Source organism: Narcine bancroftii, chromosome 2, assembly GCF_036971445.1.
Source record: "Narcine bancroftii isolate sNarBan1 chromosome 2, sNarBan1.hap1, whole genome shotgun sequence".
In the NCBI taxonomy this organism is placed as follows: domain Eukaryota; kingdom Metazoa; phylum Chordata; class Chondrichthyes; order Torpediniformes; family Narcinidae; genus Narcine; species Narcine bancroftii.
In genome coordinates this window covers 260,835,455-260,861,464 of record NC_091470.1, presented here as the reverse complement: position 1 = coordinate 260,861,464, position 26,010 = coordinate 260,835,455, and positions in this window count along the sequence as shown.

Here is a 26,010-nt window from a genome sequence, read left to right as displayed (position 1 = left end):
CGGGGAATCAGAGGCGGGGAAACAGAGGCGGGGCATCAGATATGGGGAATCAGAGGTGGGGAATCAGAGGTTGGGAATCAGAGGCGGGGAATCAAAGGTGGTGATCAGAGGCAGGGAATCAGAGGCATGGAATCAGATGTGGGGAATCAGAGATGGGGAATCAGAGGCAGGGAATCAGAATCAGAAGCAGGGAATCAGAGGCCGGGAATGAGAGGCCGGGAATCAGAGGCCGGGAATCAGAGGCCGGGAATCAGAGGCCGGGAATCAGAGGTGGGGACTCAGAGTCCGGGAATCAGAGGCGGGGAATCTGAGGCGGGGAAACAGAGGCGGGGAATCAGATATGGGGAATCAGAGGTGGGGAATCAGAGGTGGTGAATCAGAGATGGTGAATCAGAGGCGGGGAATCAGAGGCGGGGAATCAGACGCGGGGAATCAGAGGTGGGGAATTAGAGCTGGGGAATCAGGGGCAGGGAATCAGAGTTGGGGAATCAGAGGCGGGGAATCAGATATGGGGAAACAGAGGCGGGGAATCAGAGGCTGGGAAACAGTGGCGGAGAATCAGATATAGGGAATCAGAGGTGGGGAATCATAGGTTGGGAATCAGAGGTAGGGAATCAGATGCAGGGAATCAGAGGCGGGGAATCAGAGGCAGGGAATCGGATGTGCAGAATCAGAGATGGGTAATCTTAGCTGGGGAATCAGAGTCCGGGAATCAGATATGGGGAAACAGAGGCGAGGAATCAGAGGCGGGGAAACAGAGGCGGGTAATCAGATATGGGGAATCAGAGGTGGGGAATCAGAGGCGGGGATTCAGAGGCGGGGAAACAGAGGCAGGGTATCAGAGGCAGGGAATCAGATGTGGGGAATCAGGGATGGGGAATCAGAGTCAGGGAATCAGAATCAGAAGCGGGGAATCAGAGGCCGGGAATCAGAGGCCGGGAATCAGAGGTGGGGAAACAGACGCGGGGAATCAGATATGGGGAATCAGAGGTGGGGAATCAGAGGTTGAGAATCAGAGGAAGGGAATCAGAGGCGGGGTATCAAAGCTGGGGAATCAGAGGCGGGGAATCAGAATTGGGGAATCAGAGATGGGGAATCAGAGATGGGGAATCAGAGGCGGGAAATCAGACGCAGGGAATCAGAGATGGTGAATCAGAGATGGGGATTCAGAGGCGGGGAATCAGAGGCAGGGAATCAGACGCGGGGAATCAGAGGCGGGGAATCATAGCTGGCGATTCAGAGGCGGGGAATCAGAGTTGGGGAATCAGAAGCGGAGAATCAGATATGGGGAATCAGAGGTGGGGAATCAGAGTCGGGGAAACAGAGGCGGGGTTTCAGATATGGGGAATCAGAGGTGGGGAATCAGAGGTGATGAATCAGAGATGGGGAATCAGAGGCGGGGAATCAGTGGCAGGGAATCAGAGGCAGGGAATCAGACGTGGGGTATCAGAGGCGGGGAATCAGAGCTGGGGAATCAGAGGCGGTGAATCAGAGTTGGGGAATCAGAGGCGGGGAATCAGATATGGGGAAACAGAGTCAGAGAATCAGAGGCTGGGAAACAGAGGCGGAGAATCAGATATAGGGAATCAGAGGTGGGGAATCAAGGGTTGTGTATCAGAGGTAGGGAATCAGACGCGGGGAATCAGAGGCGGGGAATCAGAGGCAGGGAATCGGATGTACGGAATCAGAGCTGGGGAATCAGAGGTGGGGAATCAGATTCCGGGAATGAGATATGGGGAAACAGAGGCGGGGAATCAGATATGGGGAATCAGAGGTGGCGAATCAGAGGTGGTGATTCAGAGATGGGAATCAGAGGCGGGGAATCAGAGGCAGGGAATCAGACGCGGGGCATCAGAGATGGGGAATCAGAGGCGGGGAATCAGAGTCCGGGAATGAGATATGGGGAAACAGAGGCGGGGAATCAGATATGGGGAATCAGAGGTGGTGAATCAGAGGTGGTGATTCAGAGATGGGGAATCAGAGGCGGGGAATCAGAGGCAGGGAATCAGATGCGGGGAATCAGAGGTGGGGAATCAGAGCTGGGGAATCAGAGGCGGGGAATCAGAGGCAGGGAATCAGACGCGGGGTATCAGAGGCGGGGAATCAGAGCTGGGGAGTCAGAAGTGGGGAATCAGATATGGGGAAACAGAGTCGGAGAATCAGAGGCTGGGAAACAGAGGCGGAGAATATGATATAGGGAATCAGAGGTGGGGAATCATAGATTGGGAATCAGAGGTAAGGAATCAGACACGGGGAATCAGAGGCGGGGAATCAGAGGCAGGGAATCGGATGTGCGGGATCAGAGATGGGGAATCAGAGGTGAGGAATCAGAATCCGGGAATCAGATATGGGGAAACAGAGGCGGGGAATCAGAGGCGGGGAATCAGAGGCGGGGCATGAGAGATGGGGAATCAGAGGCGGGGAATCAGACGCAGGGAATCAGAGGTGGTGAATCAGAGATGGGGTTTCAGAGGCGGCGAATCAGAGGCAGGGAATCAGACGCGGGGAATCTGAGGCGGGGAATCATAGCTGGCGAATCAGAGGCGGGGAATCAGAGTTGGGGAATCAGAAGCGGAGAATCAGATATGTGGAATCAGAGGCGGGGAATCAGAGTCAGGGAAACAGAGGCGGGGAATCAGATATGGGGAATCAGAAATGGGGAATCAGAGGTGATGAATCAGAGATGGGGAATCAGAGGCGGGGAATCAGAGGCAGGGAATCAGACGTGGGGAATCAGAGGTGGGGAATCAGAGCTGGGGATCAGAGGCGGGGAATCAGAGGCAGGGAATCAGATGCAGGGTATCAGAGGCGGGGAATCAGAGCTGGGGAATCAGTGGCGGGGAATCAGAGTTGGGGAATCAGAGGTGGGGAATCAGATATGGGGAAACAGAGTCAGAGAATGAGAGGCTGGGAAACAGAGGCGGAGAATCAGATATAGGGAATCAGAGGTGGGGAATCATAGATTGGGAATCAGAGGTAAGGAATCAGACGCGGGGAATCAGAGGCGGGGAATCAGAGGCAGGGAATCGGATGTGCGGAATCAGAGATGGGGAATCAGAGGTGGGGAATCAGAATCCGGGAATGAGATATGGGGAAACAGAGGTGGGGAATCAGAGGCGGGGAAACAGAGGCGGGGCATCAGATATGGGGAATCTGAGGTGGGGAATCAGAGGTTGGGAATCAGAGGCGGGGAATCAAAGGTGGGGATCAGAGGCAGGGAATCAGAGGCATGGAATGAGATGTGGGGAATCAGAGATGGGAATCAGAGGCAGGGAATCAGAATCAGAAGCGGGGAATCAGAGGCCGGGAATCAGAGGCCGGCAATCAGAGGCCGGGGATCAGAGGCCGGGAATCAGAGGCCGGGAATCAGAGGTGGGGACTCAGAGTCCGGGAATCAGAGGCGGGGAATCTGAGGCGGGGAAACATAGGCGGGGAATCAGATATGGGGAATCAGAGGTGGGGAATCAGAGGTGGTGAATCAGAAATGGTGAATCAGAGGCGGGGAATCAGAGGCGGGGAATCAGACGCGGGGAATCAGAAGCGGGGAATCAGAGCTGGGGAATCAGAGGCGGGGAATCAGAGTTGGGGAATCAGAGGCGGGGAATCAGATATGGGGAATCAGAGGCGGGGAATCAGAGGCGGGGAATCAGGGGCAGGGAATCAGAGATTAGGAATCAGAGGCAGGGCATCAGAGGCAGGGAATCAGACGCGGTGTATCAGAGGTGGGGAATTAGAGCTGGGGAATCAGGGGCAGGGAATCAGAGTTGGGGAATCAGAGGCGGGGAATCAGATATGGGGAAACAGAGGCGGGGAATCAGAGGCTGGGAAACAGAGGCGGAGAATCAGATATAGGGAATCAGAGGTGGGGAATCATAGGCGGGGAATCAGAGGCAGGGAATCGGATGTGCAGAATCAGAGATGGGTAATCTGAGCTGGGGAATCAGAGTCCGGGAATCAGATATGGGGAAACAGAGGCGCGGAATCAGAGGCGGGGAAACAGAGGCGGGTAATCAGATATAGGGAATCAGAGGTGGGGAATCAGAGGCGGGGAATCAGAGGCGGGGAATCAGAGGCAGGGTATCAGAGGCAGGGAATCAGATGTGGGGAATCAGAGATGGGGAATCAGAGGCAGGGAATCAGAATCAGAAGCGGGGAATCAGAGGCCGGGAATCAGAGGCCGGGAATCAGAGGCCTGGAATCAGAGGCCGGGAATCAGAGGTGGGGAAACAGATGCGGGGAATCAGATATGGGGAATCAGAGGTGGGGAATCAGAGTTTGAGAATCAGAGGCAGGGAATCAGAGGCGGGGTATCAGAGCTGGGGAATCAGAGGCGGGGAATCAGAATTGGGGAATCAGAGATGGGGAATCAGAGATGGGGATTCAGAGGCGGGGAATCAGAGGCAGGGAATCAGACGCGGGGAATCAGAGGCGGGGAATCATAGCTGGCGAATCAGAGGCGGGGAATCAGAGTTGGGGAATCAGAAGCGGAGAATCAGATATGGGGAATCAGAGGCGGGGAATCAGAGTCGGGGAAACAGAGGCGGGGTATCAGATATGGGTAATAAGAGGTGGGGAATCAGAGGTGATGAATCAGAGATGGTGAATCAGAGGCGGGGAATCAGAGGCGGGGAATCAGACGCGGGGAATCAGAGGCGGGGAATCAGAGCTGGGGAATCAGAGGCGGGGAATCAGAGTTGGGGAATCAGAGGCGGGGAATCAGATATGGGGAATCAGAGGTGGGGAATCAGAGGCGGGGAATCAGAGGCAGGGAATCAGAGATTAGGAATCAGAGGCAGGGCATCAGAGGCAGGGAATCAGACGCGGTGTATCAGAGGTGGGGAATTAGAGCTGGGGAATCAGGGGCAGGGAATCAGAGTTGGGGAATCAGAGGCGGGGAATCAGATATGGGGAAACAGAGGCGGGGAATCAGAGGCTGGGAATCGTATGTGCAGAATCAGAGATGGGTAATCTGAGCTGGGGAATCAGAGTCCGGGAATCAGATATGGGGAAACAGAGGCGCGGAATCAGAGGCGGGGAAACAGAGGCGGGTAATCAGATATGGGGAATCAGAGGTGGGGAATCAGAGGCGGGGAATCAGAGGCGGGGAATCAGAGGCAGGGTATCAGAGGCAGGGAATCAGATGTCGGGAATCAGAGATGGGGAATCAGAGGCAGGGAATCAGAATCAGAAGCGGGGAATCAGAGGCCGGGAATCAGAGGCCGGGAATCAGAGGCCTGGAATCAGAGGCCGGGAATCAGAGGTGGGGAAACAGACGCGGGGAATCAGATATGGGGAATCAGAGGTGGGGAATCAGAGTTTGAGAATCAGAGGCAGGGAATCAGAGGCGGGGTATCAGAGCTGGGGAATCAGAGGCGGGGAATCAGAATTGGGGAATCAGAGATGGGGAATCAGAGGCGGGGAATAAGACGCAGGGAATCAGAGGTGGTGAATCAGAGATGGGGATTCAGAGGCGGGGAATCAGAGGCAGGGAATCAGACGCGGGGAATCAGAGGCGGGGAATCATAGCTGGCGAATCAGAGGCGGGGAATCAGAGTTGGGGAATCAGAAGCGGAGAATCAGATATGGGGAATCAGAGGCGGGGAATCAGAGTCGGGGAAACAGAGGCGGGGTATCAGATATGGGGAATCAGAGGTGGGGAATCAGAGGTGATGAATCAGAGATGGGGAATCAGAGGAGGGGAATCAGAGGCAGGGAATCAGACGCGGGGAATCAGAGGTGGGGAATCAGAGCTGGGGAATCAGAGGCAGGGAATCAGAGGCAGGGAATCAGACGCGGGGTATCAGAGGCGGGGAATCAGAGCTGGGGAATCAGAGGCGGGGAATCAGAGTTGGGGAATCAGAGGCGGCGAATCAGATATGGGGAAACAGAGTCAGAGAATCAGAGGCTGGGAAACAGAGGCGGAGAATCAGATATAGGGAATCAGAGGTGGGTAATCGAGGGTTGTGAATCAGAGGTAGGGAATCAGACGCGGGGAATCAGAGGCGGGGTATCAGAGGCAGGGAATCGGATGTGCGGAATCAGAGCTGGGGAATCAGAGGTGGGGAATCAGAGTCCGGGAATGAGATATGGGGAAACAGAGGCGGGGAATCAGAGGCGGTGAAACAGAGGCGGGGAATCAGATATGGGGAATCAGAGGTGGTGAATCAGAGGTGGTGATTCAGAGATGGGGAATCAGAGGCGGGGAATCAGAGGCAGGGAATCAGATGCGGGGAATCAGAGGTGGGGAATCAGAGCTGGGGAATCAGAGGCGGGGAATCAGAGGCAGGGAATCAGACGCGGGGTATCAGAGGCGGGGAATCAGAGCTGGGGAATCAGAAGTGGGGAATCAGATATGGGGAAACAGAGTCGGAGAATCAGAGGCTGGGAAACAGAGGCGGAGAATATGATATAGGGAATCAGAGGTGGGGAATCATAGATTGGGAATCAGAGGTAAGGAATCAGACACGGGGAATCAGAGGCGGGGAATCAGAGGCAGGGAATCGGATGTGCGGAATCAGAGATGGGGAATCAGAGGCGTGGAATCAGAGGCGGGGCATCAGAGATGGGGAATCAGAGGCGGGGAATCAGACGCAGGGAATCAGAGGTGGTGAATCAGAGATGGGGATTCAGAGGCGGGGAATCAGAGGCGGGGAATCATAGCTGGCAAATCAGAGGCGGGGAATCAGAGTTGGGGAATCAGAAGCGGAGAATCAGATATGTGGAATCAGAGGCGGGGAATCAGAGTCAGGGAAACAGAGGCGGGGAATCAGATATGGGGAATCAGAGGTGGGGAATCAGAGGTGATGAATCAGAGATGGGGAATCAGAGGCGGGGAATCAGAGGCAGGGAATCAGACGTGGGGAATCAGAGGTGGGGAATCAGAGCTGGGGATCAGAGGCGGGGAATCAGAGGCAGGGAATCAGATGCGGGGTATCAGAGGCGGGGAATCAGAGCTGGGGAATCAGAGGTGGGGAATCAGAGTTGGGGAATCAGAGGTGGGGAATCAGATATGGGGAAACAGAGTCAGAGAATCAGAGGCTGGGAAACAGAGGCGGAGAATCAGATATAGGGAATCAGAGGTGGGGAATCATAGATTGGGAATCAGAGGTAAGGAATCAGACGCGGGGAATCAGAGGCGGGGAATCAGAGGCAGGGAATCGGATGTGCGGAATCAGAGATGGGGAATCAGAGGTGGGGAATCAGAATCCGGGAATCAGATATGGGGAAACAGAGGCGGGGAATCAGAGGCGGGGAAACAGAGGCGGGGCATCAGATATGGGGAATCTGAGGTGGGGAATCAGAGGTTGGGAATCTTTCTTTGGCTTGGCTTCGCGGACGAAGATTTATGGAGGGGGTAAAAAGTCCACGTCAGCTGCAGGCTCGTTTGTGGCTGACCAGTCCGATGCGGGACAGGCAGACACGATTGCAGCGGTTGCAAGGGAAAATTGGTTGGTTGGGGTTGGGTGTTGGGTTTTTCCTCCTTTGCCTTTTGTCAGTGAGGTGGGCTCTGCGGTCTTCTTCAAAGGAGGCTGCTGCCCGCCAAACTGTGAGGCGCCAAGATGCACGGTTTGAGGCGTTATCAGCCCACTGGCGGTGGTCAATGTGGCAGGCACCAAGAGATTTCTTTAGGCAGTCCTTGTACCTTTTCTTTGGTGCACCTCTGTCACGGTGGCCAGTGGAGAGCTCGCCATATAATACGATCTTGGGAAGGCGATGGTCCTCCATTCTGGAGACGTGACCCATCCAGCGCAGCTGGATCTTCAGCAGCGTGGACTCGATGCTGTCGACCTCTGCCATCTCGAGTACCTCGACGTTAGGGGTGTGAGCGCTCCAATGGATGTTGAGGATGGAGCGGAGACAACGCTGGTGGAAGCGTTCTAGGAGCCGTAGGTGGTGCCGGTAGAGGACCCATGATTCGGAGCCGAACAGGAGTGTGGGTATGACAACGGCTCTGTATACGCTTATCTTTGTGAGGTTTTTCAGTTGGTTGTTTTTCCAGACTCTTTTGTGTAGTCTTCCAAAGGCGCTATTTGCCTTGGCGAGTCTGTTGTCTATCTCATTGTCGATCCTTGCATCTGATGAAATGGTGCAGCCGAGATAGGTAAACTGGTTGACCGTTTTGAGTTTTGTGTGCCCGATGGAGATGTGGGGGGGCTGGTAGTCATGGTGGGGAGCTGGCTGATGGAGGACCTCAGTTTTCTTCAGGCTGACTTCCAGGCCAAACATTTTGGCAGTTTCCGCAAAGCAGGACGTCAAGCGCTGAAGAGCTGGCTCTGAATGGGCAACTAAAGCGGCATCATCTGCAAAGAGTAGTTCACGGACAAGTTTCTCTTGTGTCTTGGTGTGAGCTTGCAGGCGCCTCAGATTGAAGAGACTGCCATCCGTGCGGTACCGGATGTAAACAGCGTCTTCATTGTTGGGGTCTTTCATGGCTTGGTTCAGCATCATGCTGAAGAAGATTGAAAAGAGGGTTGGTGCGAGAACACAGCCTTGCTTCACGCCATTGTTAATGGAGAAGGGTTCAGAGAGCTCATTGCTGTATCTGACCCGACCTTGTTGGTTTTCGTGCAGTTGGATAATCATGTTGAGGAACTTTGGGGGACATCCGATGCGCTCTAGTATTTGCCAAAGCCCTTTCCTGCTCACGGTGTCGAAGGCTTTGGTGAGGTCAACAAAGGTGATGTAGAGTCCATTGTTTTGTTCTCTACACTTTTCTTGGAGCTGTCTGAGGGCAAAGACCATGTCAGTGGTTCCTCTGTTAGCGCGAAAGCCGCACTGTGATTCTGGGAGAATATTCTCAGCGACACTAGGTATTATTCTATTTAGTAGAATCCTAGCGAAGATTTTGCCTGCAATGGAGAGCAACGTGATTCCCCTGTAGTTTGAGCAGTCTGATTTCTCGCCTTTGTTTTTGTACAGGGTGATGATGGTGGCATCACGAAGATCCTGAGGCAGTTTACCTTGGTCCCAACAAAGCTTGAAAAACTCATGCAGTTTGGCATGCAGAGTTTTGCCGCCAGCCTTCCAGACTTCTGGGGGGATTCCATCCATACCTGCTGCTTTGCCACTTTTCAGTTGTTCGATTGCCTTATATGTCTCATCCAGGGTGGGAACCTCATCCAGCTCTAGCCTTAGGGGCTGTTGAGGGAGCTGGAGCAGGGCGGAATCTTGGACTGAGCGGTTGGTACTGAAAAGAGATTGGAAGTGTTCTGACCATCGGTTGAGGATGGAGATCTTGTCGCTGAGGAGGACTTTGCCATCTGAGCTGCGCAGCGGGCTTTGGACTTGGGGTGAGGGGCCGTACACAGCCTTTAGAGCCTCGTAGAAACCCCTGAAGTCGCCAATGTCCGCGCTGAGCTGTGTTCGTTTGGCGAGGCTAGTCCACCACTCATTTTGGATCTCCCGGAGTTTGCGCTGAAGATGGCTGCATGCGCGACGGAAGGCTTGTTTCTTCTCTGGACAGGACGGCTTTGTAAGGTGAGCCTGGTGGGCAGCTCGCTTCTTTGCCAGCAGCTCCTGGATTTCCTGGCTGTTTTCGTCAAACCAGTCCTTGTTTTTCCTGGAGGAGAAGCCCAGTACCTCTTCAGTGGATTGCGGTGCTCCACACCAGGGTCATGCCTAGCGCGGAATGCCACACTGACCACCGGCTGGTTCGCTGCAAGCTCAACCTTCACTTCAAGCCAAAGCCCAGGAACAATAAAGCCCCCAGAAAGAGGTTCAATGTTGGAAAACTGCAGTCAGACGAAGCGAGAGGAAACTTCCAGGCAAACCTCAAAGCAAAGCTCGACGTTGCAACCCGCCTCACGGACCCGTCCCCTGAAACCCTCTGGGATCAGGTTGGGAATCAGAGGAGGGGAATCAAAGGTGGGGATCAGAGGCAGGGAATCAGAGGCATGGAATGAGATGTGGGGAATCAGAGATGGGAATCAGAGGCAGGGAATCAGAATCAGAAGCGGGGAATCAGAGGCCGGGAATCAGAGGCCGGCAATCAGAGGCCGGGGATCAGAGGCCGGGAATCAGAGGCCGGGAATCAGAGGTGGGGACTCAGAGTCCGGGAATCAGAGGCGGGGAATCTGAGGCGGGGAAACATAGGCGGGGAATCAGATATGGGGAATCAGAGGTGGGGAATCAGAGGTGGTGAATCAGAGATGGTGAATCCGAGGCGGGGAATCAGAGGCGGGGAATCAGACGCGGGGAATCAGAGGCGGGGAATCAGAGCTGGGGAATCAGAGGCGGGGAATCAGAGTTGGGGAATCAGAGGCGGGGAATCAGATATGGGGAATCAGAGGCGGGGAATCAGAGGCGGGGAATCAGAGGCAGGGAATCAGAGATTAGGAATCAGAGGCAGGGCATCAGAGGCAGGGAATCAGACGCGGTGTATCAGAGGTGGGGAATTAGAGCTGGGGAATCAGGGGCAGGGAATCAGAGTTGGGGAATCAGAGGCGGGGAATCAGATATGGGGAAACAGAGGCGGGGAATCAGAGGCTGGGAAACAGAGGCGGAGAATCAGATATAGGGAATCAGAGGTGGGGAATCATAGGTTGGGAATCAGAGGTAGGGAATCAGATGCAGGGAATCAGAGGCGGGGAATCAGAGGCAGGGAATCGGATGTGCAGAATCAGAGATGGGTAATCTGAGCTGGGGAATCAGAGTCCGGGAATCAGATATGGGGAAACAGAGGCGCGGAATCAGAGGCGGGGAAACAGAGGCGGGTAATCAGATATAGGGAATCAGAGGTGGGGAATCAGAGGCGGGGAATCAGAGGCGGGGAATCAGAGGCAGGGTATCAGAGGCAGGGAATCAGATGTGCGGAATCAGAGATGGGGAATCAGAGGCAGGGAATCAGAATCAGAAGCGGGGAATCAGAGGCCGGGAATCAGAGGCCGGGAATCAGAGGCCTGGAATCAGAGGCCGGGAATCAGAGGTGGGGAAACAGACGCGGGGAATCAGATATGGGGAATCAGAGGTGGGGAATCAGAGTTTGAGAATCAGAGGCAGGGAATCAGAGGCGGGGAATCAGAGCTGGGGAATCAGTGGCAGGGAATCAGAGTTGGGGAATCAGAGGTGGGGAATCAGATATGGGGAAACAGAGTCAGAGAATCAGAGGCTGGGAAACAGAGGCGGAGAATCAGATATAGGGAATCAGAGGTGGGGAATCATAGATTGGGAATCAGAGGTAAGGAATCAGACGCGGGGAATCAGAGGCGGGGAATCAGAGGCAGGGAATCGGATATGCGGAATCAGAGATGGGGAATCATAGGTGGGGAATCAGAATCCGGGAATCAGATATGTTGAAACAGAGGCGGGGAATCAGAGGCGGGGAAACAGAGGCGGGGCATCAGATATGGGGAATCAGAGGTGGGGAATCAGAGGTTAGGAATCAGAGGCGGGGAATCAAAGGTGGTGATCAGAGGCAGGGAATCAGAGGCATGGAATCAGATGTGGGGAATCAGAGATGGGGAATCAGAGGCAGGGAATCAGAATCAGAAGCAGGGAATCAGAGGCAGGGAATCAGAGGCCGGGAATCAGAGGCCGGGAATCAGAGGCCGGGAATCAGAGGCCGGGAATCAGAGGTGGGGACTCAGAGTCCGGGAATCAGAGGCGGGGAATCTGAGGCGGGGAAACAGAGGCGGGGAATCAGATATGGGGAATCAGAGGTGGGGAATCAGAGGTGGTGAATCAGATGGTGAATCAGAGGCGGGGAATCAGAGGCGGGGAATCAGACGCGGGGAATCAGAGGTGGGGAATTAGAGCTGGGGAATCAGGGGCAGGGAATCAGAGTTGGGGAATCAGAGGCGGGGAATCATATATGGGGAAACAGAGGCGGGGAATCAGAGGCTGGGAAACAGTGGCGGAGAATCAGATATAGGGAATCAGAGGTGGGGAATCATAGGTTAGGAATCAGAGGTAGGGAATCAGATGCAGGGAATCAGAGGCGGGGAATCAGAGGCAGGGAATCGGATGTGCAGAATCAGAGATGGGTAATCTTAGCTGGGGAATCAGAGTCCGGGAATCAGATATGGGGAAACAAAGGCGGGGAATCAGAGGTGGGGAATCAGAGGCGGGGCATGAGAGATGGGGAATCAGAGGCGGGGAATCAGAGGCGGGGATTCAGAGGCGGGGAATCAGAGGCAGGGTATCAGAGGCAGGGAATCAGATGTGGGGAATCAGGGATGGGGAATCAGAGTCAGGGAATCAGAATCAGAAGCGGGGAATCAGAGGCCGGGAATCAGAGGCCGGGAATCAGAGGTGGGGAAACAGACGCGGGGAATCAGATATGGGGAATCAGAGGTGGGGAATCAGAGGTTGAGAATCAGAGGCAGGGAATCAGAGGCGGGGTATCAGAGCTGGGGAATCAGAGGCGGGGAATCAGAATTGGGGAATCAGAGATGGGGAATCAGAGATGGGGAATCAGAGGCGGGGAATCAGACGCAGGGAATCAGAGGTGGTGAATCAGAGATGGGGATTCAGAGGCGGGGAATCAGAGGCAGGGAATCAGACGCGGGGAATCAGAGGCGGGGAATCATAGCTGGCGATTCAGAGGCGGGGAATCAGAGTTGGGGAATCAGAAGGGGAGAATCAGATATGGGGAATCAGAGGTGGGGAATCAGAGTCGGGGAAACAGAGGCGGGGTTTCAGATATGGGGAATCAGAGGTGGGGAATCAGAGGTGATGAATCAGAGATGGGGAATCAGAGGCGGGGAATCAGTGGCAGGGAATCAGAGGCAGGGAATCAGACGTGGGGTATCAGAGGCGGGGAATCAGAGCTGGGGAATCAGAGGCGGGGAATCAGAGTTAGGGAATCAGAGGCGGGGAATCAGATATGGGGAAACAGAGTCAGAGAATCAGAGGCTGGGAAACAGAGGCGGAGAATCAGATATAGGGAATCAGAGGTGGGGAATCAAGGGTTGTGTATCAGAGGTAGGGAATCAGACGCGGGGAATCAGAGGCGGGGAATCAGAGGCAGGGAATCGGATGTACGGAATCAGAGCTGGGGAATCAGAGGTGGGGAATCAGATTCCGGGAATGAGATATGGGGAAACAGAGGCGGGGAATCAGAGGCAGGGAATCAGACGCGGGGCATCAGAGATGGGGAATCAGAGGCGGGGAATCAGAGTCCGGGAATGAGATATGGGGAAACAGAGGCGGGGAATCAGATATGGGGAATCAGAGGTGGTGAATCAGAGGTGGTGATTCAGAGATGGGGAATCAGAGGCGGGGAATCAGAGGCAGGGAATCAGATGCGGGGAATCAGAGGTGGGGAATCAGAGCTGGGGAATCAGAGGCGGGGAATCAGAGGCAGGGAATCAGACGCGGGGTATCAGAGGCGGGGAATCAGAGCTGGGGAATCAGAAGTGGGGAATCAGATATGGGGAAACAGAGTCGGAGAATCAGAGGCTGGGAAACAGAGGCGGAGAATATGATATAGGGAATCAGAGGTGGGGAATCATAGATTGGGAATCAGAGGTAAGGAATCAGACACGGGGAATCAGAGGCGGGGAATCAGAGGCAGGGAATCGGATGTGCGGAATCAGAGATGGGGAATCAGAGGTGAGGAATCAGAATCCGGGAATCAGATATGGGGAAACAGAGGCGGGGAATCAGAGGTGGGGAATCAGAGGCGGGGCATGAGAGATGGGGAATCAGAGGCGGGGAATCATAGCTGGCGAATCAGAGGCGGGGAATCAGAGTTGGGGAATCAGAAGCGGAGAATCAGATATGTGGAATCAGAGGCGGGGAATCAGAGTCAGGGAAACAGAGGCGGGGAATCAGATATGGGGAATCAGAAATGGGGAATCAGAGGTGATGAATCAGAGATGGGGAATCAGAGGCGGGGAATCAGAGGCAGGGAATCAGACGTGGGGAATCAGAGGTGGGGAATCAGAGCTGGGGATCAGAGGCGGGGAATCAGAGGCAGGGAATCAGATGCGGGGTATCAGAGGCGGGGAATCAGAGCTGGGGAATCAGTGGCGGAGAATCAGAGTTGGGGAATCAGAGGTGGGGAATCAGATATGGGGAAACAGAGTCAGAGAATCAGAGGCTGGGAAACAGGCGGAGAATCAGATATAGGGAATCAGAGGTGGGGAATCATAGATTGGGAATCAGAGGTAAGGAATCAGACGCGGGGAATCAGAGGCGGGGAATCAGAGGCAGGGAATCGGATGTGCGGAATCAGAGATGGGGAATCAGAGGTGGGGAATCAGAATCCGGGAATGAGATATGGGGAAACAGAGGTGGGGAATCAGAGGCGGGGAAACAGAGGCGGGGCATCAGATATGGGGAATCTGAGGTGGGGAATCAGAGGTTGGGAATCAGAGGCGGGGAATCAAAGGTGGGGATCAGAGGCAGGGAATCAGAGGCATGGAATGAGATGTGGGGAATCAGAGATGGGAATCAGAGGCAGGGAATCAGAATCAGAAGCGGGGAATCAGAGGCCGGGAATCAGAGGCCGGCAATCAGAGGCCGGGGATCAGAGGCCGGGAATCAGAGGCCGGGAATCAGAGGTGGGGACTCAGAGTCCGGGAATCAGAGGCGGGGAATCTGAGGCGGGGAAACATAGGCGGGGAATCAGATATGGGGAATCAGAGGTGGGGAATCAGAGGTGGTGAATCAGAAATGGTGAATCAGAGGCGGGGAATCAGAGGCGGGGAATCAGACGCGGGGAATCAGAAGCGGGGAATCAGAGCTGGGGAATCAGAGGCGGGGAATCAGAGTTGGGGAATCAGAGGCGGGGAATCAGATATGGGGAATCAGAGGCGGGGAATCAGAGGCGGGGAATCAGAGGCAGGGAATCAGAGATTAGGAATCAGAGGCAGGGCATCAGAGGCAGGGAATCAGACGCGGTGTATCAGAGGTGGGGAATTAGAGCTGGGGAATCAGGGGCAGGGAATCAGAGTTGGGGAATCAGAGGCGGGGAATCAGATATGGGGAAACAGAGGCGGGGAATCAGAGGCTGGGAAACAGAGGCGGAGAATCAGATATAGGGAATCAGAGGTGGGGAATCATAGGCGGGGAATCAGAGGCTGGGAATCGGATGTGCAGAATCAGAGATGGGTAATCTGAGCTGGGGAATCAGAGTCCGGGAATCTGATATGGGGAAACAGAGGCGCGGAATCAGAGGCGGGGAAACAGAGGCGGGTAATCAGATATAGGGAATCAGAGGTGGGGAATCAGAGGCGGGGAATCAGAGGCGGGGAATCAGAGGCAGGGTATCAGAGGCAGGGAATCAGATGTGGGGAATCAGAGATGGGGAATCAGAGGCAGGGAATCAGAATCAGAAGCGGGGAATCAGAGGCCGGGAATCAGAGGCCGGGAATCAGAGGCCTGGAATCAGAGGCCGGGAATCAGAGGTGGGGAAACAGATGCGGGGAATCAGATATGGGGAATCAGAGGTGGGGAATCAGAGTTTGAGAATCAGAGGCAGGGAATCAGAGGCGGGGTATCAGAGCTGGGGAATCAGAGGCGGGGAATCAGAATTGGGGAATCAGAGATGGGGAATCAGAGATGGGGATTCAGAGGCGGGGAATCAGAGGCAGGGAATCAGACGCGGGGAATCAGAGGCGGGGAATCATAGCTGGCGAATCAGAGGCGGGGAATCAGAGTTGGGGAATCAGAAGTGGAGAATCAGATATGGGGAATCAGAGGCGGGGAATCAGAGTCGGGGAAACAGAGGCGGGGTATCAGATATGGGTAATAAGAGGTGGGGAATCAGAGGTGATGAATCAGAGATGGTGAATCAGAGGCGGGGAATCAGAGGCGGGGAATCAGACGCGGGGAATCAGAGGCGGGGAATCAGAGCTGGGGAATCAGAGGCGGGGAATCAGAGTTGGGGAATCAGAGGCGGGGAATCAGATATGGGGAATCAGAGGTGGGGAATCAGAGGCGGGGAATCAGAGGCAGGGAATCAGAGATTAGGAATCAGAGGCAGGGCATCAGAGGCAGGGAATCAGACGCGGTGTATCAGAGGTGGGGAATTAGAGCTGGGGAATCAGGGGCAGGGAATCAGAGTTGGGGAATCAGAGGCGGGGAATCAGATATGGGGAAACAGAGGCGGGGAATCAGAGGCTGGGAATCGTATGTGCAGAATCAGAGATGGGTAATCTGAGCTGGGGCATCAGAGTCCGGGAATCAGATATGGGGAAACAGAGGGGCGGAATCAGAGGCGGGGAAACAGAGGCGGGTAATCAGATATGGGGAATCAGAGGTGGGGAATCAGAGGCGGGGAATCAGAGGCGGGGAATCAGAGGCAGGGTATCAGAGGCAGGGAATCAGATGTCGGGAATCAGAGATGGGGAATCAGAGGCAGGGAATCAGAATCAGAAGCGGGGAATCAGAGGCCGGGAATCAGAGGCCGGGAATCAGAGGCCTGGAATCAGAGGCCGGGAATCAGAGGTGGGGAAACAGACGCGGGGAATCAGATATGGGGAATCAGAGGTGGGGAATCAGAGGTTGAGAATCAGAGGCAGGGAATCAGAGGCGGGGTATCAGAGCTGGGGAATCAGAGGCGGGGAATCAGAATTGGGGAATCAGAGATGGGGAATCAGAGGTGGGGAATAAGACGCAGGGAATCAGAGGTGGTGAATCAGAGATGGGGATTCAGAGGCGGGGAATCAGAGGCAGGGAATCAGACGCGGGGAATCAGAGGCGGGGAATCATAGCTGGCGAATCAGAGGCGGGGAATCAGAGTTGGGGAATCAGAAGCGGAGAATCAGATATGGGGAATCAGAGGCGGGGAATCAGAGTCGGGGAAACAGAGGCGGGGTATCAGATATGGGGAATCAGAGGTGGGGAATCAGAGGTGATGAATCAGAGATGGGGAATCAGAGGAGGGGAATCAGAGGCAGGGAATCAGACGCGGGGAATCAGAGGTGGGGAATCAGAGCTGGGGAATCAGAGGCAGGGAATCAGAGGCAGGGAATCAGACGCGGGGTATCAGAGGCGGGGAATCAGAGCTGGGGAATCAGAGGCGGGGAATCAGAGTTGGGGAATCAGAGGTGGCGAATCAGATATGGGGAAACAGAGTCAGAGAATCAGAGGCTGGGAAACAGAGGCGGAGAATCAGATATAGGGAATCAGAGGTGGGTAATCGAGGGTTTTGAATCAGAGGTAGGGAATCAGACGCGGGGAATCAGAGGCGGGGTATCAGAGGCAGGGAATCGGATGTGCGGAATCAGAGCTGGGGAATCAGAGGTGGGGAATCAGAGTCCGGGAATGAGATATGGGGAAACAGAGGCGGGGAATCAGAGGCGGTGAAACAGATGCGGGGAATCAGATATGGGGAATCAGAGGTGGTGAATCAGAGGTGGTGATTCAGAGATGGGGAATCAGAGGCGGGGAATCAGAGGCAGGGAATCAGATGCGGGGAATCAGAGGTGGGGAATCAGAGCTGGGGAATCAGAGGCGGGGAATCAGAGGCAGGGAATCAGACGCGGGGTATCAGAGGCGGGGAATCAGAGCTGGGGAATCAGAAGTGGGGAATCAGATATGGGGAAACAGAGTCGGAGAATCAGAGGCTGGGAAACAGAGGCGGAGAATATGATATAGGGAATCAGAGGTGGGGAATCATAGATTGGGAATCAGAGGTAAGGAATCAGACACGGGGAATCAGAGGCGGGGAATCAGAGGCAGGGAATCGGATGTGCGGAATCAGAGATGGGGAATCAGAGGTGAGGAATCAGAATCCGGGAATCATATATGGGGAAACAGAGGCGGGGAATCAGAGGCGTGGAATCAGAGGCGGGGCATCAGAGATGGGGAATCAGAGGCGGGGAATCAGACGCAGGGAATCAGAGGTGGTGAATCAGAGATGGGGATTCAGAGGCGGGGAATCAGAGGCAGGGAATCAGACGCGGGGAATCAGAGGCGGGGAATCATAGCTGGCAAATCAGAGGCGGGGAATCAGAGTTGGGGAATCAGAAGCGGAGAATCAGATATGTGGAATCAGAGGCGGGGAATCAGAGTCAGGGAAACAGAGGCGGGGAATCAGATATGGGGAATCAGAGGTGGGGAATCAGAGTTGATGAATCAGAGATGGGGAATCAGAGGCGGGGAATCAGAGGCAGGGAATCAGACGTGGGGAATCAGAGGTGGGGAATCAGAGCTGGGGATCAGAGGCGGGGAATCAGAGGCAGGGAATCAGATGCGGGGTATCAGAGGCGGGGAATCAGAGCTGGGGTATCAGAGGCGGGGAATCAGAGTTGGGGAATCAGAGGTGGGGAATCAGATATGGGGAAACAGAGTCAGAGAATCAGAGGCTGGGAAACAGAGACGGAGAATCAGATATAGGGAATCAGAGGTGGGGAATCATAGATTGGGAATCAGAGGTAAGGAATCAGACGCGGGGAATCAGAGGCGGGGAATCAGAGGCAGGGAATCGGATGTGCGGAATCAGAGATGGGGAATCAGAGGTGGGGAATCAGAATCCGGGAATCAGATATGGGGAAACAGAGGCGGGGAATCAGAGGCGGGGAAACAGAGGCGGGGCATTAAATATGGGGAATCTGAGGTGGGGAATCAGAGGTTGGGAATCAGAGGAGGGGAATCAAAGGTGGGGATCAGAGGCAGGGAATCAGAGGCATGGAATGAGATGTGGGGAATCAGAGATGGGAATCAGAGGCAGGGAATCAGAATCAGAAGCGGGGAATCAGAGGCCGGGAATCAGAGGCCGGCAATCAGAGGCCGGGGATCAGAGGCCGGGAATCAGAGGCCGGGAATCAGAGGTGGGGACTCAGAGTCCGGGAATCAGAGGCGGGGAATCTGAGGCGGGGAAACATAGGCGGGGAATCAGATATGGGGAATCAGAGGTGGGGAATCAGAGGTGGTGAATCAGAGATGGTGAATCAGAGGCGGGGAATCAGAGGCGGGGAATCAGACGCGGGGAATCAGAGGCGGGGAATCAGAGCTGGGGAATCAGAGGCGGGGAATCAGAGTTGGGGAATCAGAGGCGGGGAATCAGATATGGGGAATCAGAGGCGGGGAATCAGAGGCGGGGAATCAGAGGCAGGGAATCAGAGATTAGGAATCAGAGGCAGGGCATCAGAGGCAGGGAATCAGACGCGGTGTATCAGAGGTGGGGAATTAGAGCTGGGGAATCAGGGGCAGGGAATCAGAGTTGGGGAATCAGAGGCGGGGAATCAGATATGGGGAAACAGAGGCGGGGAATCAGAGGCTGGGAAACAGAGGCGGAGAATCAGATATAGGGAATCAGAGGTGGGGAATCATAGGTTGGGAATCAGAGGTAGGGAATCAGATGCAGGGAATCAGAGGCGGGGAATCAGAGGCAGGGAATCGGATGTGCAGAATCAGAGATGGGTAATCTGAGCTGGGGAATCAGAGTCCGGGAATCAGATATGGGGAAACAGAGGCGCGGAATCAGAGGCGGGGAAACAGAGGCGGGTAATCAGATATAGGGAATCAGAGGTGGGGAATCAGAGGCGGGGAATCAGAGGCGGGGAATCAGAGGCAGGGTATCAGAGGCAGGGAATCAGATGTGCGGAATCAGAGATGGGGAATCAGAGGCAGGGAATCAGAATCAGAAGCGGGGAATCAGAGGCCGGGAATCAGAGGCCGGGAATCAGAGGCCTGGAATCAGAGGCCGGGAATCAGAGGTGGGGAAACAGACGCGGGGAATCAGATATGGGGAATCAGAGGTGGGGAATCAGAGTTTGAGAATCAGAGGCAGGGAATCAGAGGCGGGGTATCAGAGCTGGGGAATCAGAGGCGGGGAATCAGAATTGGGGAATCAGAGATGGGGAATCAGAGATGGGGAATCAGAGGCGGGGAATCAGACGCAGGGAATCAGAGGTGGTGAATCAGAGATGGGGATTCAGTGGCGGGGAATCAGAGGCAGGGAATCATACGCGGGGAATCAGAGGCGGGGAATCATAGCTGGCGAATCAGAGGCGGGGAATCAGAGTTGGGGAATCAGAAGCGGAGAATCAGATATGGGGAATCAGAGGCGGGGAATCAGAGTCGGGGAAACAGAGGCGGGGTATCAGATATGGGGAATCAGAGGTGGGGAATCAGAGGTGATGAATCAGAGATGGGGAATCAGAGGCGGGGAATCAGAGGCAGGGAATCAGACGCGGGGAATCAGAGGTGGGGTATCAGAGCTGGGGAATCAGAGGCAGGGAATCAGAGGCAGGGAATCAGACGCGGGGTATCAGAGGCGGGGAATCAGAGCTGGGGAATCAGAGGCGGGGAATCAGAGTTGGGGAATCAGAGGCGGGGAATCAGATATGGGGAAACAGAGTCAGAGAATCAGAGGCTGGGAAACAGAGGCGGAGAATCAGATATAGGGAATCAGAGGTGGGGAATCAAGGGTTGTGAATCAGAGGTAGGGAATCAGACGCAGGGAATCAGAGGCGGGGAATCAGAGGCAGGGAATCGGATGTGCGGAATCAGAGCTGGGGAATCAGAGGTGGGGAATCAGAGTCCGGGAATGAGATATGGGGAAACAGAGGCGGGGAATCAGATATGGGGAATCAGAGGTGGTGAATCAGAGGTGGTGATTCAGAGATGGGGAATCAGAGGCGGGGAATCAGAGGCAGGGAATCAGACGCGGGGAATCAGAGGTGGGGAATCAGAGCTGGGGAATCAGAGGCGGGGAATCAGAGGCAGGGAATCAGACGCGGTGTATCAGAGGCAGGGAATCAGAGCTGGGGAATCAGAGGTGGGGAATCAGATATGGGGAAACAGAGTCGGAGAATCAGAGGCTGGGAAACAGAGGCGGAGAATATGATATAGGGAATCAGAGGTGGGGAATCATAGATTGGGAATCAGAGGTAAGGAATCAGACGCGGGGAATCAGAGGCGGGGAATCAGAGGCAGGGAATCGGATGTGCGGAATCAGAGATGGGGAAACAGAGGCGGGGAATCAGAGGCGGGGAATCAGAGGCGGGGCATCAGAGATGGGGAATCAGAGGCGGGGAATCAGACGCAGGGAATCAGAGGTGGTGAATCAGAGATGGGTATTCAGAGGCGGGGAATCAGAGGCAGGGAATCAGACGCGGGGAATCAGAGGCGGGGAATCATAGCTGGCGAATCAGAGGCGGGGAATGAGAGTTGGGGAATTAGAAGCGGAGAATCAGATATGGGGAATCAGAGGCGGGGAATCAGAGTCGGGGAAACAGAGGCGGGGAATCAGATATGGGGAATCAGAGGTGGGGAATCAGAGGTGATGAATCAGAGATGGGGAATCAGAGGCGGGGAATCAGAGGCAGGGAATCAGACGTGGGGAATCAGAGGTGGGGAATCAGAGCTGTGGATCAGAGGCGGGGAATCAGAGGCAGGGAATCAGATGCGGGGTATCAGAGGCGGGGAATCAGAGCTGGGGAATCAGAGGCAGGGAATCAGAGTTGGGGAATCAGAGGTGGGGAATCAGATATGGGGAAACAGAGTCAGAGAATCAGAGGCTGGGAAACAGAGGCGGAGAATCAGATATAGGGAATCAGAGGTGGGGAATCATAGATTGGGAATCAGAGGTAAGGAATCAGACGCGGGGAATCAGAGGCGTGGAATCAGAGGCAGGGAATCGGATGTGCGGAATCAGAGATGGGGAATCAGAGGTGGGGAATCAGAATCCGGGAATCAGATATGTTGAAACAGAGGCGGGGAATCAGAGGCGGGGAAACAGAGGCGGGGCATCAGATATGGGGAATCAGAGGTGGGGAATCAGAGGTTGGGAATCAGAGGCGGGGAATCAAAGGTGGTGATCAGAGGCAGGGAATCAGAGGCATGGAATCAGATGTGGGGAATCAGAGATGGGGAATCAGAGGCAGGGAATCAGAATCAGAAGCGGGGAATCAGTGGCCGGGAATCAGAGGCCAGGAATCAGAGGCAGGGAATCAGACGCGGGGAATCAGAGGCGGGGAATCATAGCTGGCGAATCAGAGGCGGGGAATCAGAGTTGGGGAATCAGAAGCGGAGAATCAGATATGGGGAATCAGAGGCGGGGAATCAGAGTCGGGGAAACAGAGGCGGGGTATCAGATATGGGGAATCAGAGGTGGGGAATCAGAGGTGATGAATCAGAGATGGGGAATCAGAGGAGGGGAATCAGAGGCAGGGAATCAGACGCGGGGAATCAGAGGTGGGGAATCAGAGCTGGGGAATCAGAGGCAGGGAATCAGAGGCAGGGAATCAGACGCGGGGTATCAGAGGCGGGGAATCAGAGCTGGGGAATCAGAGGTGGGGAATCAGAGTTGGGGAATAAGAGGCGGCGAATCAGATATGGGGAAACAGAGTCAGGGAATCAGAGGCTGGGAAACAGAGGCGGAGAATCAGATATAGGGAATCAGAGGTGGGGAATCGAGGGTTGTGAATCAGAGGTAGGGAATCAGACGCGGGGAATCAGAGGCGGGGTATCAGAGGCAGGGAATCGGATGTGCGGAATCAGAGCTGGGGAATCAGAGGTGGGGAATCAGAGTCCGGGAATGAGATATGGGGAAACAGAGGCGGGGAATCAGATATGGGGAATCAGAGGTGGTGAATCAGAGGTGGTGATTCAGAGATGGGGAATCAGAGGCGGGGAATCAGAGGCAGGGAATCAGATGCGGGGAATCAGAGGTGGGGAATCAGAGCTGGGGAATCAGAGGCGGGGAATCAGAGGCAGGGAATCAGACGTGGGGTATCAGAGGCGGGGAATCAGAGCTGGGGAATCAGAAGTGGGGAATCAGATATGGGGCAACAGAGTCAGAGAATCAGAGGCTGGGAAATAGATGCGGAGAATATGACATAGGGAATCAGAGGTGGGGAATCATAGATTGGGAATCAGAGGTAAGGAATCAGACACGGGGAATCAGAGGCGGGGAATCAGAGGCAGGGAATCGGATGTGCGGAATCAGAGATGGGGAATCAGAGGTGAGGAATCAGAATCCGGGAATCAGATATGGGGAAACAGAGGCGGGGAATCAGAGGCAGGGAATCAGAGGCATGGAATCAGATGTGGGGAATCAGAGATGGGGAATCAGAGGCAGGGAATCAGAATCAGAAGCGGGGAATCAGTGGCCGGGAATCAGAGGCCAGGAATCAGAGGCAGGGAATCAGACGCGAGGAATCAGAGGCGGGGAATCATAGCTGGCGAATCAGAGGCGGGGAATCAGAGTTGGGGAATCAGAAGCGGAGAATCAGATATGGGGAATCAGAGGCGGGGAATCAGAGTCGGGGAAACAGAGGCGGGGTATCAGATATGGGGAATCAGAGGTGGGGAATCAGAGGTGATGAATCAGAGATGGGGAATCAGAGGAGGGGAATCAGAGGCAGGGAATCAGACGCGGGGAATCAGAGGTGGGGAATCAGAGCTGGGGAATCAGAGGCAGGGAATCAGAGGCAGGGAATCAGACGCGGGGTATCAGAGGCGGGGAATCAGAGCTGGGGAATCAGAGGTGGGGAATCAGAGTTGGGGAATAAGAGGCGGCGAATCAGATATGGGGAAACAGAGTCTGGGAATCAGAGGCTGGGAAACAGAGGCGGAGAATCAGATATAGGGAATCAGAGGTGGGGAATCGAGGGTTGTGAATGAGAGGTAGGGAATCAGACGCGGGGAATCAGAGGCGGGGTATCAGAGGCAGGGAATCGGATGTGCGGAATCAGAGCTGGGGAATCAGAGGTTGGGAATCAGAGTCCGGGAATGAGATATGGGGAAACAGAGGCGGGGAATCGGATATGGGGAATCAGAGGTGGTGAATCAGAGGTGGTGATTCAGAGATGGGGAATCAGAGGCGGGGAATCAGAGGCAGGGAATCAGATGCGGGGAATCAGAGGTGGAGAATCAGATCTGGGGAATCAGAGGCGGGGAATCAGAGGCAGGGAATCAGACGTGGGGTATCAGAGGCGGGGAATCAGAGCTGGGGAATCAGAAGTGGGGAATCAGATATGGGGAAACAGAGTCGGAGAATCAGAGGCTGGGAAATAGAGGCGGAGAATATGATATAGGGAATCAGAGGTGGGGAATCATAGATTGGGAATCAGAGGTAAGGAATCAGACACGGGGAATCAGAGGCGGGGAATCAGAGGCAGGGAATCGGATGTGCGGAATCAGAGATGGGGAATCAGAGGTGGGGATCAGAGGCGGGGAATCAGAGGCAGGGAATCAGACGTGGGGAATCAGAGGTGGGGAATCAGAGCTGGGGATCAGAGGCGGGGAATCAGAGGCAGGGAATCAGATGCGGGGTATCAGAGGCGGGGAATCAGAGCTGGGGAATCAGTGGCGGAGAATCAGAGTTGGGGAATCAGAGGTGGGGAATCAGATATGGGGAAACAGAGTCAGAGAATCAGAGGCTGGGAAACAGGCGGAGAATCAGATATAGGGAATCAGAGGTGGGGAATCATAGATTGGGAATCAGAGGTAAGGAATCAGACGCGGGGAATCAGAGGCGGGGAATCAGAGGCAGGGAATCGGATGTGCGGAATCAGAGATGGGGAATCAGAGGTGGGGAATCAGAATCCGGGAATGAGATATGGGGAAACAGAGGTGGGGAATCAGAGGCGGGGAAACAGAGGCGGGGCATCAGATATGGGGAATCTGAGGTGGGGAATCAGAGGTTGGGAATCAGAGGCGGGGAATCAAAGGTGGGGATCAGAGGCAGGGAATCAGAGGCATGGAATGAGATGTGGGGAATCAGAGATGGGAATCAGAGGCAGGGAATCAGAATCAGAAGCGGGGAATCAGAGGCCGGGAATCAGAGGCCGGCAATCAGAGGCCGGGGATCAGAGGCCGGGAATCAGAGGCCGGGAATCAGAGGTGGGGACTCAGAGTCCGGGAATCAGAGGCGGGGAATCTGAGGCGGGGAAACATAGGCGGGGAATCAGATATGGGGAATCAGAGGTGGGGAATCAGAGGTGGTGAATCAGAAATGGTGAATCAGAGGCGGGGAATCAGAGGCGGGGAATCAGACGCGGGGAATCAGAAGCGGGGAATCAGAGCTGGGGAATCAGAGGCGGGGAATCAGAGTTGGGGAATCAGAGGCGGGGAATCAGATATGGGGAATCAGAGGCGGGGAATCAGAGGCGGGGAATCAGAGGCAGGGAATCAGAGATTAGGAATCAGAGGCAGGGCATCAGAGGCAGGGAATCAGACGCGGTGTATCAGAGGTGGGGAATTAGAGCTGGGGAATCAGGGGCAGGGAATCAGAGTTGGGGAATCAGAGGCGGGGAATCAGATATGGGGAAACAGAGGCGGGGAATCAGAGGCTGGGAAACAGAGGCGGAGAATCAGATATAGGGAATCAGAGGTGGGGAATCATAGGCGGGGAATCAGAGGCTGGGAATCGGATGTGCAGAATCAGAGATGGGTAATCTGAGCTGGGGAATCAGAGTCCGGGAATCTGATATGGGGAAACAGAGGCGCGGAATCAGAGGCGGGGAAACAGAGGCGGGTAATCAGATATAGGGAATCAGAGGTGGGGAATCAGAGGCGGGGAATCAGAGGCGGGGAATCAGAGGCAGGGTATCAGAGGCAGGGAATCAGATGTGGGGAATCAGAGATGGGGAATCAGAGGCAGGGAATCAGAATCAGAAGCGGGGAATCAGAGGCCGGGAATCAGAGGCCGGGAATCAGAGGCCTGGAATCAGAGGCCGGGAATCAGAGGTGGGGAAACAGATGCGGGGAATCAGATATGGGGAATCAGAGGTGGGGAATCAGAGTTTGAGAATCAGAGGCAGGGAATCAGAGGCGGGGTATCAGAGCTGGGGAATCAGAGGCGGGGAATCAGAATTGGGGAATCAGAGATGGGGAATCAGAGATGGGGATTCAGAGGCGGGGAATCAGAGGCAGGGAATCAGACGCGGGGAATCAGAGGCGGGGAATCATAGCTGGCGAATCAGAGGCGGGGAATCAGAGTTGGGGAATCAGAAGTGGAGAATCAGATATGGGGAATCAGAGGCGGGGAATCAGAGTCGGGGAAACAGAGGCGGGGTATCAGATATGGGTAATAAGAGGTGGGGAATCAGAGGTGATGAATCAGAGATGGTGAATCAGAGGCGGGGAATCAGAGGCGGGGAATCAGACGCG